Genomic DNA, 11,486 nt, shown 5'->3' with positions numbered 1-11,486 from the left:
AGTACTATGTCACCCTCATTAAACTCTTTCCTCGATATACGCTTGTCATGCCACTTTTTTGTTCTTTCTTTATAGATTCGGGCATTCTCGTATGCGTCTAATCTAAGTTATTCCAGTTCATGAATATCTAAAATTCTCTTCTCACCTGCGGTAGTATAATTTAGATTAAGGGTCTTAATGGCCCAATAAGCTTTATGCTCTAATTCTACCGGCATATGACATTATTTTCCACAAACTAGCTTAAATGGTGTGGTTCATATCGGGGTCTTATAAGCTTTCCTATACACCCACAGAGCTTCGTGTAATTTTGAAGACCAATCTTTCCTAGAGGTGACAACTGTTTTTTCTAAGATTTGCTTAATTTCTCTATTTGAGACCTCTACTTGTCCACTTGTTTGTGGGTGATAGGGTGTTGTTACGCGGTGTCGAACTTCATATTTCAGTAACAGTTTTTCAAAGATCTTTGAAATGAAATGGGAGCCACCATCACTGATGACAAGTCTCGGCACATCGAATATAGGAAAAATTATATGCTTCAAGAGCCTAATTACTACTCACGCGTCATTTGTTGGAGAGGTTATATACTCGATCCATTTTGATACGTAATCAACAACAACGAGTATGTACTTGTTACCAAAAGAAGATGGGAATGGTCCTATGAAATCAATTCCCCACATGTCAAAGATTTTTATTTCCAAAATGTCTTTAAGTGGCATTTCGTCGCGTCTAGAGATGTTGCTAGTGCGTTGGCACCGGTTGTAATTTATGACCATGATGTGGACATCTTTCCACGAAGCGGGACAAAAGAAGCCAGCTTATAAGATCTTGGTGCAAGTCTTTGAAGTGCTTGCATGTCCTCCATAGGGAGCATAATGACAGTGAGAAACTATATTTTCTACTTCACCTTCGGGGACGCATCGACGGAAAATACCATCAACGCCTCTCTTGAATAGTAGAGGCTCATCCCAATAATACTGTTTAAGATCATGGAAGAATTTCTTCTTTTGCTGGTAAGTTAAATCTGGTGGAAGCACTCCAACTGCTAAGTAGTTGACAAAGTCAACATACCATGGCAGTTTGGTTTTAGTATGAATTGCTTCCACAACTTCATTTGTTTCGATATTACTATAAGTTAATGAGCATTCAACTGTATTACTTTCCAACTGGGCTATGAGTCGTTCATAAGGGAAATCATCATTTATAGGCACTCGTTCAAGCTCAATGCCTTCTATTCTCGACAAGTGATCAGCTATGACATTTTCAGTGCCTTTCTTATCTTTGATTTCTAAATCAAACTCTTGTAGGAGTAAAATCCACCTTAGAAGTCTTGGTTTGGCGTCCTTTTTACTTAATAGGTACCTAATTGCGGCATGATTGGTATAGATGATTATTTATGCTCCTACTAGGTAAGAATGAAATTTATCCAAAGCGAACACGACAGCTAAAAGTTCCTTTTCCATGGTGGCGTAGTTCACATGCGCAGGATCTAAGGTTCTACTTGCGTAATAAATTGCATGAAGCTTTTTTCCTTTCTTTGTCCTAAGACTGCACCTACGGCATAATCACTAGCATTACACATGATTTCAAACGGTAATCTCCAATCAGGTGGTTGCATGATAGGTGCGGTGATGAGAGCTATTTTTAATTGTTCAAACGCTTTTAAGCATTTGTCGTCAAAGATGAATTCAACATCTTTCATTAATAGGCCAGTTAGTGGTTTAGTGATTTTGGAGAAATCTTTAATGAATCGTCGGTATAAATCGGCGTGTCCTAAGAAACTTCGTATTTCTCTTACAACTTTCGAAGGTTGAAGGTTTTCTATAACTTCTATTTTAGCTTTGTCAACTTTAATCCCCTTATCAAACACTATGTGCCCAAGTACGATTCCTTGTCGGACCATGAAATGGCATTTTTCCCAATTTAACACGAGATTCACTTTTACGCATCTTTCAAGTACCATTTCTAGGTTCGATAAACATCCTTCAAAACTCTGCCCACAAACAGAGAAATCGTCCATAAATACTTCCATGATGTCGTCTATAAAATCAGGGAAAATTGACATCATGCATCTTTGGAATGTTGCGAGAGCGTTACATAGTCCAAACGACATTCATCGATAGGGAAATGTACCATAAGGACAAGTGAAGGTTGTTTTTTCTTGGTCGTCAGGATGAATAGGGATTTGAAAGAATCCTGAATAACCATCTAAATAGTAGAAGCGAGAATGCTTAGCCAATCGTTCAAGCATTTGATCAATACAAGGTAAAGGAAAGCGATCCTTTCGAGTGGCTTTGTTCAATTTCCTATAATCAATGCACATTTTGCTTCCAGTCACAACTCTTTGTGTTATAGATTCTCCTTTTTCATTCTTAACAACTGTAACACCTCCCTTCTTTGGTACGACATGTAGTGGGCTAACCCATTGACTACCGGATATCGGGTATATAATTCCAGCTTCTAATAGTTTTTGCACTTCTCTCTTGACTACATCACTCAGAACGGGATTTATCCTTCTTTGATGTTCTCTAGAGGTCTTACTGTCTTCCTCTAGCATAATGCGATGCATACATATGGAAGGACTTATTCCTTTTAGATATGAGATATTATAGCCTAAAGCAGTTGACTATTTTCTTAAAACACGTAGGAGTTTCTCGATTTCTATCTGTCCTAAGTCTGTGTTAACTATTACAGGTCGCTCGAGTTTAATGTATAGGAATTCGTACCTTAAATTTTTGGGTAGTGTTTTAAGTTCTAATGTTGTTTTCTTCAAGAAAGGCATATGATTGGGTGTCAGTGCTAGACATTCACTTAAATTGTCACCTTGGTATTCCTCACGCCAATTTTCATCTTCAAAAAGAGGAGGCATTGAAATTTTCAATATTTCAGAGTATGAGGTTTGTTCATTCGCCATTTCTCTTACGCGTTCTTCGATGACATCTAGCAGACAACATGTATCGTCTATAGTTGGTGCCTTTAAGAATTGCGTCAAAATAAATTTGACTTTTTCTTCACCAACTTCAAAGGTTAGCTTGCCTTTCTTTACATCTATAATTGCTTCGACATTAGCAAAGAATGGTCTTCCTAATATGATAGGGATATTGGAATCCTCCTTTATGTCCATGATTATGAAATAAGTAGGAATATAGAATTGACCTATGCGCACTGGAATGTTCTCTAGCATACCTACGGGAAATTTAACAGAATGATCAACTAGTTGTACGGACATCCTAGTTGGTCTCAACTCTCCCATTTTAAGCCTTTCGCATATGGACAAGGACATTAAGCTAATATTGGCTCCTAAGTCACATAGGTCTTTGTCTATGACAAAGTTTTCAATTACACAGGGTATGGAGAAACTCCATGGGTCTTTCATCTTAGGAGGCATATTGTCATGAATTATAACGCTACACTTAGTAGTAAATGTAACAGTTTTGTTATCCTCGATCTTCTTCTTGTTAGATAAGATCTCCTTGAGAAACTTAGCGTATGAGGGCATTTGAGTGATAGCTTCTGTAAAAGGTATTATGATATTCAATTGTTTCAGAAGCTCTACAAATTTCTTGAATTTCCATACACTTTTGGATTTAGCAAATCTTTGAGGATACGGGATAAGAGGTTTATATGGTGGTAGAGGCACATATGGTTCTTCTTTCTCTATGGCCTTTTTGCTTTTATTTTCCTTTAGTTTGTTTTCCTTCTCAGTTATTTTACCAGGGTCTTGGTGCATGGCTGGATTTTGAAGTCTAGGGTCGGTTGGTCCGTCTAATTTTGTCCCACTTCGTAGTGTAATAACATTTGCATGACCTTTCGGGTTTGGTTGTGGCTGTCCACGAAATGTACCTGCAGGAGTAGCAGTAGGTTCTTGTTGGTGTGCCACTTGTGAAATTTGTGTTTCTAACATTTTGTTATGGGTGGCTAAAGCGTCTACTTTGTTTGCTAATTTCTTAATTTGCTCACTAGTGTGTATGTTTTGATTTAGGAAATCCTTATTTGTTTAGGTCTGGGCAACTATGAATTTTTCCATCATTATTGCAAGGTTTGACTTCCTAGGAGCATTTGGAGCAGTTGTGGCAGCCTTATGATATCTTGGTGGTACGGTAGGTGCTTGGCTAGGCGCATACAATACGTTATTGTTTTTGTACGAAAAGTTCGGATGGTTCTTCCAACCTGGATTATAGGTGTTTGAGTAAGCGTTTCCTTGAGCATAATTTACTTGGTCTGTGGAGATTCCTGCCAAAAGTTGAGATTAGGGGGGAGCATGCCCAGGAACTTCACATAACTCGCAGTTCGGAGCTACGGAAGCCACGGTGGCTACAGGTGTTATGGTCAGGTTTTCTATCTTTTAAGTGGGAGCATATACCTTAGAATTGACATGGTTAAGACTGTTTATTTCGTACATACCACCTTTCGTTAGAGGTTTCTCTACGGAGGTTCTTTCACTTCCCCACCGATAGTGATTATGGGTCATACTCTCAATAAGTTGATAAGCCTCATTGTAGGGTTTATCCATCAGTGCACCACCCGCGGCGGAGTCTATTGTCAATCTTGTGTTGTACAAGAGACCATTGTAAAAGGTATGGATGATCAACCACTCTTCTAGACCGTGATATGGATAAAGCCTCATCATGTCCTTGTATCTCTCCCATGCTTCGAAAAGAGATTCGTTGTCTTTTTGTTTAAACCTATTTATTTGGGCTCTTAGCATAGCCGTTTTACTAGGTGGAAAATATTGTGCTAAGAAAACTTTCTTCAACTCATTCCACGTAGTGACAGAGTTGGATGGTAGAGACTGGAGCCAAGCTCTAGCTCCATCTCTTAATGAGAAAGGGAAAAAACATAGTCTTATTGCTTCGGGGCTGACACCATTTGCTTTCATTGTGTCCGCGTATTGCAAAAACACTAGCAAATATAGGTTCGAGTCCTCAGTGGGACTACCTGAAAATTGGTTTTGTTGTATGACTGACAACAACGAAGGTTTTAGCTCGAAATTATTTGCCTATATGACAGAGGCAACGATGTTGTTATGTTGTTCATCCTGAGAAGGGATGGCATAGTACTTGAGAGGAAGGTTCTGTGGTCCTTCAGGCATCTCTAGTTCTACAACTGGTTTGGGAATAGGGATATTAGGATTGAGAAGATTGTACTTAATATGATATTCTCGTATCCGGCGTTCTAATCTTAGATAACGCTCTGGTTATTCGATTAGTAACTTTAAATTCTCGCCTTGAGAGCGAGTACTTGGCATACAATTGACGATTAAAAAGGTAAACAGTTTTGTTTGCCTTAGTCTATACTGCGCAACACTGAGTTATGATATCGACTTAATTAGTCCCTGACAACGGCGCCAAAAACTTAATCGCAACTTAGCATGTCTATAGGATTCGTGTCTGCAAGTGCATAGTCGTATCACGGAGGTTTAAAGATTATCGAACCCAAAGGACTAAAAAGCGAACTTACTGTTATCTATTGTTACTATGTAAATCTAAGGTTGGTGATTTCTCTTGGGTTTAATGGGCAACAAAAAATAAATATTAACGAAAATTGAACTTTAATAGAAATATTTAATAGTGGGATATCGGTATGTAATTCATCAAACTTTGGGGATTTGATAAATAGTTGGCGTAATCTTAAATGTCAAAATACTCTTCAGTAGAAATTATTGATTTAAAAGACTTTATCTCAAACTCTCGTGTTATTGACTCTGACTATACTCTTAAACCAGAATGCTTTGCTCTCGCTGTCTCATTTGAATTAAAAGTAATTTTTGGAAATCAATAAATTCTAATTAATCCTAAAGTACTCTCGTTGTGTTTAGAATTAATGCCTAGTTTCTGCTATCCGGTGAAAATCTCAAACTCTCGTTTTATTGATCGTAACCTTGTTTGCTTTATACTCTCGTATGAAAACAGTTTTAATTTTAGAATAAGAAACTACAGCCCAAAAAATAGTTTATAAATATCAGCACTAATTATTAACGAATCCCGTCATTATGACTGTCTTTACATACCAATATCAAATGGTTTAGCCAGACATGGGTTTGAACATAAACATGTTACTACGATGATTAAACATAAGATGAAATCATAAACAATAAAAATAATGAACTAAAATGGAACCTGGAAAATAGACTGAAAACTAGAATTAATGTTGATACTTGAACTCAGAAAATGTCGGCACGCTTGACAATCAGGTACAGAATTACAATCAAAATCAGTTCTTAAAACTAAAATTGCATTATTCCCCCGATGTGGAAGATTTATCACTTTTACAAGTAAATATATTCGCTTAAAATTCTAAGAACAAAATTCAGGCTAAAAAAAAGGATCCCCCAAACTGAAGACGGAAGCCCTAATTTATACTCACATTCTTGCCTTGAAAATGTCATAGTTGGCATGAATTTAGGGTGGTTGGGTTGGACGAGAAAGACGGAGCATGGAGAGAAATCGGGAGGAAATGGGGCTTCGTGGTGGGAGCCACATGAGAGTGGCAGGTGCCACACCTTTCCTTAGTGGCAGGTGCCATACTTTTCCTTAGTGGTGGGCACCACAATTCAAGTAGGTGGCGGGTGCCACACTTGGTGGTGGGCTCCACCCCTTTGTATTTTCTTCGTTTTCTTTCCGTTTCCTTTCCTTTTTGCTCTTTTTTCTCTGCTTTGCTCACACAAACACTTCTTATTTGATAAATACCTGAAATAAACACAAAATACGGCATAATGCTATGGAAAATAAGTACAACGACACTAGATTGCAATGCAATTCAAGTCAAATATACGATATATTTTTGCGTTATCAGCAACTTAAAGAAGGGACTTTAAGTGTAAAACTAAGTACTACCAAGAGTTTCTTAAACGCTTCAAAGTGGTAGATGTAAAGTCAATTGACACTCCAATGCCCGCAAACGAAAACTTGGACATAAATGAAAATAGTAAGGATGTTGACGTCAAAAGGTATAGAGGTATGATCGAATCACTCTTATATCTTACTGCATATAGACCTGACATTACGTTTACTGCGTGTATGTGCACTCGATATTAATATGCTCCTAAGGAATTACATTTAAAATCTAAGAAGTGAATCCTTAGATATCTTCATGGCACATCTAAGTATGGGCTATGGTTTTCCAAAGGTACTGATTGTAGTTTGGTTGGTTACTCTGATTCTGATTTTTCTGGTTGCAACTCGGATAGGAAAAGTACTATTAGAGCTTGCCACATATTTTTAAACTCCTTAGTTAGTTGGCATAACAAGAAGCAAGTCTCCATTTCTTTATCAACTACCAAGGCGGAATACGTCACAACCGATAGTTGTTGTACTCAAATTTTATGGCTTAAGCAATAACTACCTGACTTCGATATTAAAATTCACCGTATTCTGATAATGTGCGGTAATACTAGTGTGATTAATCTAACCAAAAATCCAGTGTTACACTCTCGTACTAAACATATTGAGATACTTCATCATTTCCTCCCATCGCTACACGAAAAACACAGAGTCGTCATCGGTTTTTATTTATTCCAAAGGAATGGGAAAATATCGAGAAAACCCCAAAGAGTGGTCATCGCAACCACGAACATGTTCGGAAGTCGGTTATGCAAGGGGAATGTATTAGCACCCCGGACATCCATGGTACTCCATGGGAACTATCTAGGATGTTTGCGTTTACGTGTGTATCGTTTATCGAATGTTTGCTTGCCAAAGGTTTACGGAGTGGAGGTAGATTTTAAATTAGTGCGCTCGCCAAGGATTTGTATCCTCGTGCCTACGTATGCCCACTTGTTGAAGTGAGAAATCAGAGCTTTCGTAGTTCGTGGGTTTAAAATGTTTGTTTGTTTTGTTGATTTTATTACCTTGAAGAAGGGTTTTCGATTGTGTCGCCCTAAGGCTCAAACAAAGGGTTTGAATGAGTTGAAGTTGTTTTTAGGTTTTTGAAGAAAGTGTTATTGACTTCGGATTGCACTAAAGACTATGGATAAATGTGAGTACCTCAAACTATCAAGCCAAACGTCTTGTGTTCGAAGCATTCAGAATGACTGTAGGAAAGCTCCAGTCTCATCCATTCTTTATCGCTTAAGGCTCGTGACGTACGACCCTAATCGCCATTTATTGTGTTTTTGAATTTGATTTGGAAAAAGACCGCTTGACGTTGGATCAAGGGTTTGCTTATTGAGTTTGATTTGAAAAATGGCCCGCTTGACGTTGGATCAAGGGTTTGATTATTGGTGGTGAAGGGGTGAGCGCTCCTAATTCATAAGGAGTAGCTAATCAAGCAATAAAAGAAAGCAGGTAAAAGCATACATGAGAAAGGGGATGGGGTACATGTAAAGTACAAGGGAGTGCGAAAATAAAGCCCATCAAATGGAAATTAATTCTGAACTCTAAGCTCTATCTAAGCATGCATTAAAACTAAGGTTAACCACATGAGAAATAATAGCTAGTAATTGGAAAATTCTATAAATCCTACAACTAGGGGAGCAAACAAAATTAGCCTATTCCTAAGTCTAGGGGTATAATCGTCCTTTTACAAATTATGGTTAATATTGAATTAAACTTCTATTTATGAAATTACTAATTAAAACAATTAAATCTAAACCATTCTAGTTTCTAAAAATTCTAAACCAACCTAGCTTTATTATTCTTAATTAAACTCTAGAATTCTAGGATTTTATTTTCTTATTTCTCCAAAACTATCTAATTTCTAAAATCAAAGTTAATTCCAAAATATTAATAAATCAAATCCTAAAATTAACAATCAAATTTAATTCTAAACTAATTAACAAATTAAAATCTAAAATCTAACATCAAAGTTAATTCCAAAATATTAACAAATCAAATCCTAAAATTAACAATCAAAGTTAATACCTAAAACCAGCATGGGCATGAAATTCCAAGCCCAAGCAGAGTAGGGTGCAAGCAGGCCTATGGAGGTGCAATTCCACAATGGATGAATAAGGGAGATTGGGCCTAAAGCCCAATCCATCCCTTAAGCCATACCAACGGGACAAGAGATCCCAAATCGTCATCCCTACGAACGCAGGTGACGCTCCTCAATCACTCTCGCAACTCCGTCATTCTGGATTTCACCGCCGGCGGTGACAAATTTCTCACTCACCCCGAACTTACCTCTCCTTCACCAACTCAAATTATCAACTCCTAAATCTAACACTAATCCCTTTTTATTCCTACCGAATCGAATCGGAATGTCCTACGAAATGTAAACCAATCGATCTGAAATTCGATCCTCCTATAGAGGAAGAACGCGAGTTTCTCTTTCGCCCTTCGTGCTTTTTCTTCAATATGGTCTCCTCTTCTTTTGCTATATGTATTTTCGTCCTCTTATTGCAATTTCTGTGGATTTGTTGAGCGTTTTGTAGGCGTAATTGTGATTTGTTACTCTTTTATTAGGATTGAGTTCATGGTGGTTGAAGCGGTGTTGACGGTGGAGGAAGAATGACGCGGTTAGGGAAAGAAACTGATTGAAGAAGATGATGAAGGTGATGTTGAGAGAGCGAATGAAGACGAAAAAAATCCCTTTGGATGAAGAGTAAAGGTTTGTATTTATAGAGTGATGAGAGTGAGGTTAAAAGTTATTTTTTTCTGTTATGGATTTCGTTTGGCAATTTTGTTATCGTTCTTTTTTCTGCAGGTTAAAAAATGGTTTTGATTATGCAGAACTTTGTTAATGCAGGTTTGGTAGCTTTGAGCCGTAGCAGCTTTTTGGTGGTGGTTTATCTACATTGTCGGCGTTTGGGTAGGCTTGGCTAGCGTTGGTTTTCTACATTTCAGCTGTGTTTTTGGTTTACTACATTATTTTGTCGGTGTTTGGCGGTAGCTTTGAGTTTTATTATAGCTGTGTTGCGTTGTTTCCGTCGTCATTTCTGCTTTTTTCACTGCAAAATTATTGTTGTGAAGTTTGGTGTTAGTTGCGTTTACCGGCACTTGGTTTGTAGCTGCGATGGCTAGTGTTGTTATTATTAATGCTGTAGTTTTTGGAAGCACTTATCAGTTTTGGCTCGGCGTCGTTTAGCTTCTTTAGCAGACAAGTTTTTCTTTCTTTTGCAGGTGGCTCATCGTTTCTTGCAGCGTTTGGAGTTTGGCTTAATGGTGTGAGTGGTAGCTTGTGCTTCGTTAGCTTATGAACGGGTTTAGCAGCTTACAAAAAAAGCTTGTCGGTCGTTAACTCCCTCAAATGAGCCTCTTCTGGGTGAGATCTTCGTACCGATCCACACGAGAAAGGCTTCTCGGGGACCCATACTACGCGACCATCGACATCGGGTTCTAGACAAAGGTCTCAAAGTCACGAACCTCCTTGACTGTTTGCCGCTTACAGCAAAAGTTTTCCGATCGACAACTCCATCAAGAAAATCTACTTTGAGTGAGATCTTCGTACCAACCCTCACGAGAAAAGCTTCTCGGGGACCCGTACTACGTGACCATCAATCTTAATTGGTCAAGGTTTAATGTTCTATAAAGGTCTTTAGAGTCATGGATCCTAATGAAAACATTGATCGCTTACGTCAAAAGCTTGACGGCCGTCAAAATCTCCAAAAGAATCTACTCTAAGCGAGGTTCTCGTATCAACCCTTACGAGAAAATCTCCTCAGTGGCCCATACTACTCAACCTCTCCTATCTCAAGTTTGCACTATAGACTCGGGTAGAGAGTCTTTCCCACAAGGCTTCTTGCAATCGAAGTACCATCCATCACTACCATCGAATCGTGGAACCACATAATAGATTACAAAATTTAAAGCACAAGGCGACAAATAAGGCAAGCAATATCAAAAGGATAAGCACCCATACACGCGAGGAATCAACCTAGATTAGGCTTGACTTGCTTAGGAAGGTATCCCCAGCAAAGTCGTCAGCTGTCGCTACGAAAAAAATACAGAGTCACCATCGATTTTTATTTATTCCAAAGGAATGGGAAAATATCGAGAAAACCCCAAAGAATGGTCATCGCAACCACGAACAAGTTCGGAAGTCGGTTATGCAAGGGGAAGGTATTAGTACCCCTCACATCCATGTTAATCCCTGGGAACCATCTAGCATGTTTACGCTTACCTCTCCTTCACCAACTCAAATTATCAACTCCTAAATATAACACTAATCCCTTTTAATTCCTACCAAATCGAATCGAAATATCCTACGAAATATAAACCAATCGATCCAAAATCCTATCCTCCTATGGAGGAGGAATGCCTGGGAAACACTACGAGAGCAACACCGAATTCGAATCCAAATAGCACCTACCTTCGACCAAGATCGCACCGAGTCGATGAAGAACGTGGGCTTCTTTTTCTCCCTTCGTGCTTTTTCTTCAATATGCTCTCCTCTCCTTCTTCTATATGTATTTTTGTCCTATTATTGCAATTTCTGTGGATTTGTTGAGCGTTCTGCAGACGTGATTGTGATTCGTTACTCTGTTATTAGGATTGAGTTCACGGTGGTTGAAGCGGTGTTGACGGTGGTGGAAGAATGATGCGGTTAGG

The 11,486-nt window shown here is 38.4% G+C and overlaps 1 non-coding gene across 1 annotated transcript; it reads left to right on the top strand.

Moving 5' to 3' along the window:
• Window positions 1-4,598: 4,598 nt before the first annotated feature.
• Window positions 4,599-4,705, top strand: LOC127134003 (small nucleolar RNA R71). The gene has a single exon (XR_007807787.1). It is a non-coding gene; the product is annotated as a small nucleolar RNA R71 (small nucleolar RNA).
• The last annotated feature ends 6,781 nt before the right edge of the window (window positions 4,706-11,486 follow it).

The sequence above is a fragment of the Lathyrus oleraceus genome, chromosome 3 (genome assembly GCF_024323335.1).
Source record: "Lathyrus oleraceus cultivar Zhongwan6 chromosome 3, CAAS_Psat_ZW6_1.0, whole genome shotgun sequence".
NCBI lineage: Eukaryota > Viridiplantae > Streptophyta > Magnoliopsida > Fabales > Fabaceae > Lathyrus > Lathyrus oleraceus.
This window is presented reverse-complemented; position numbering and strand designations above follow the sequence as displayed.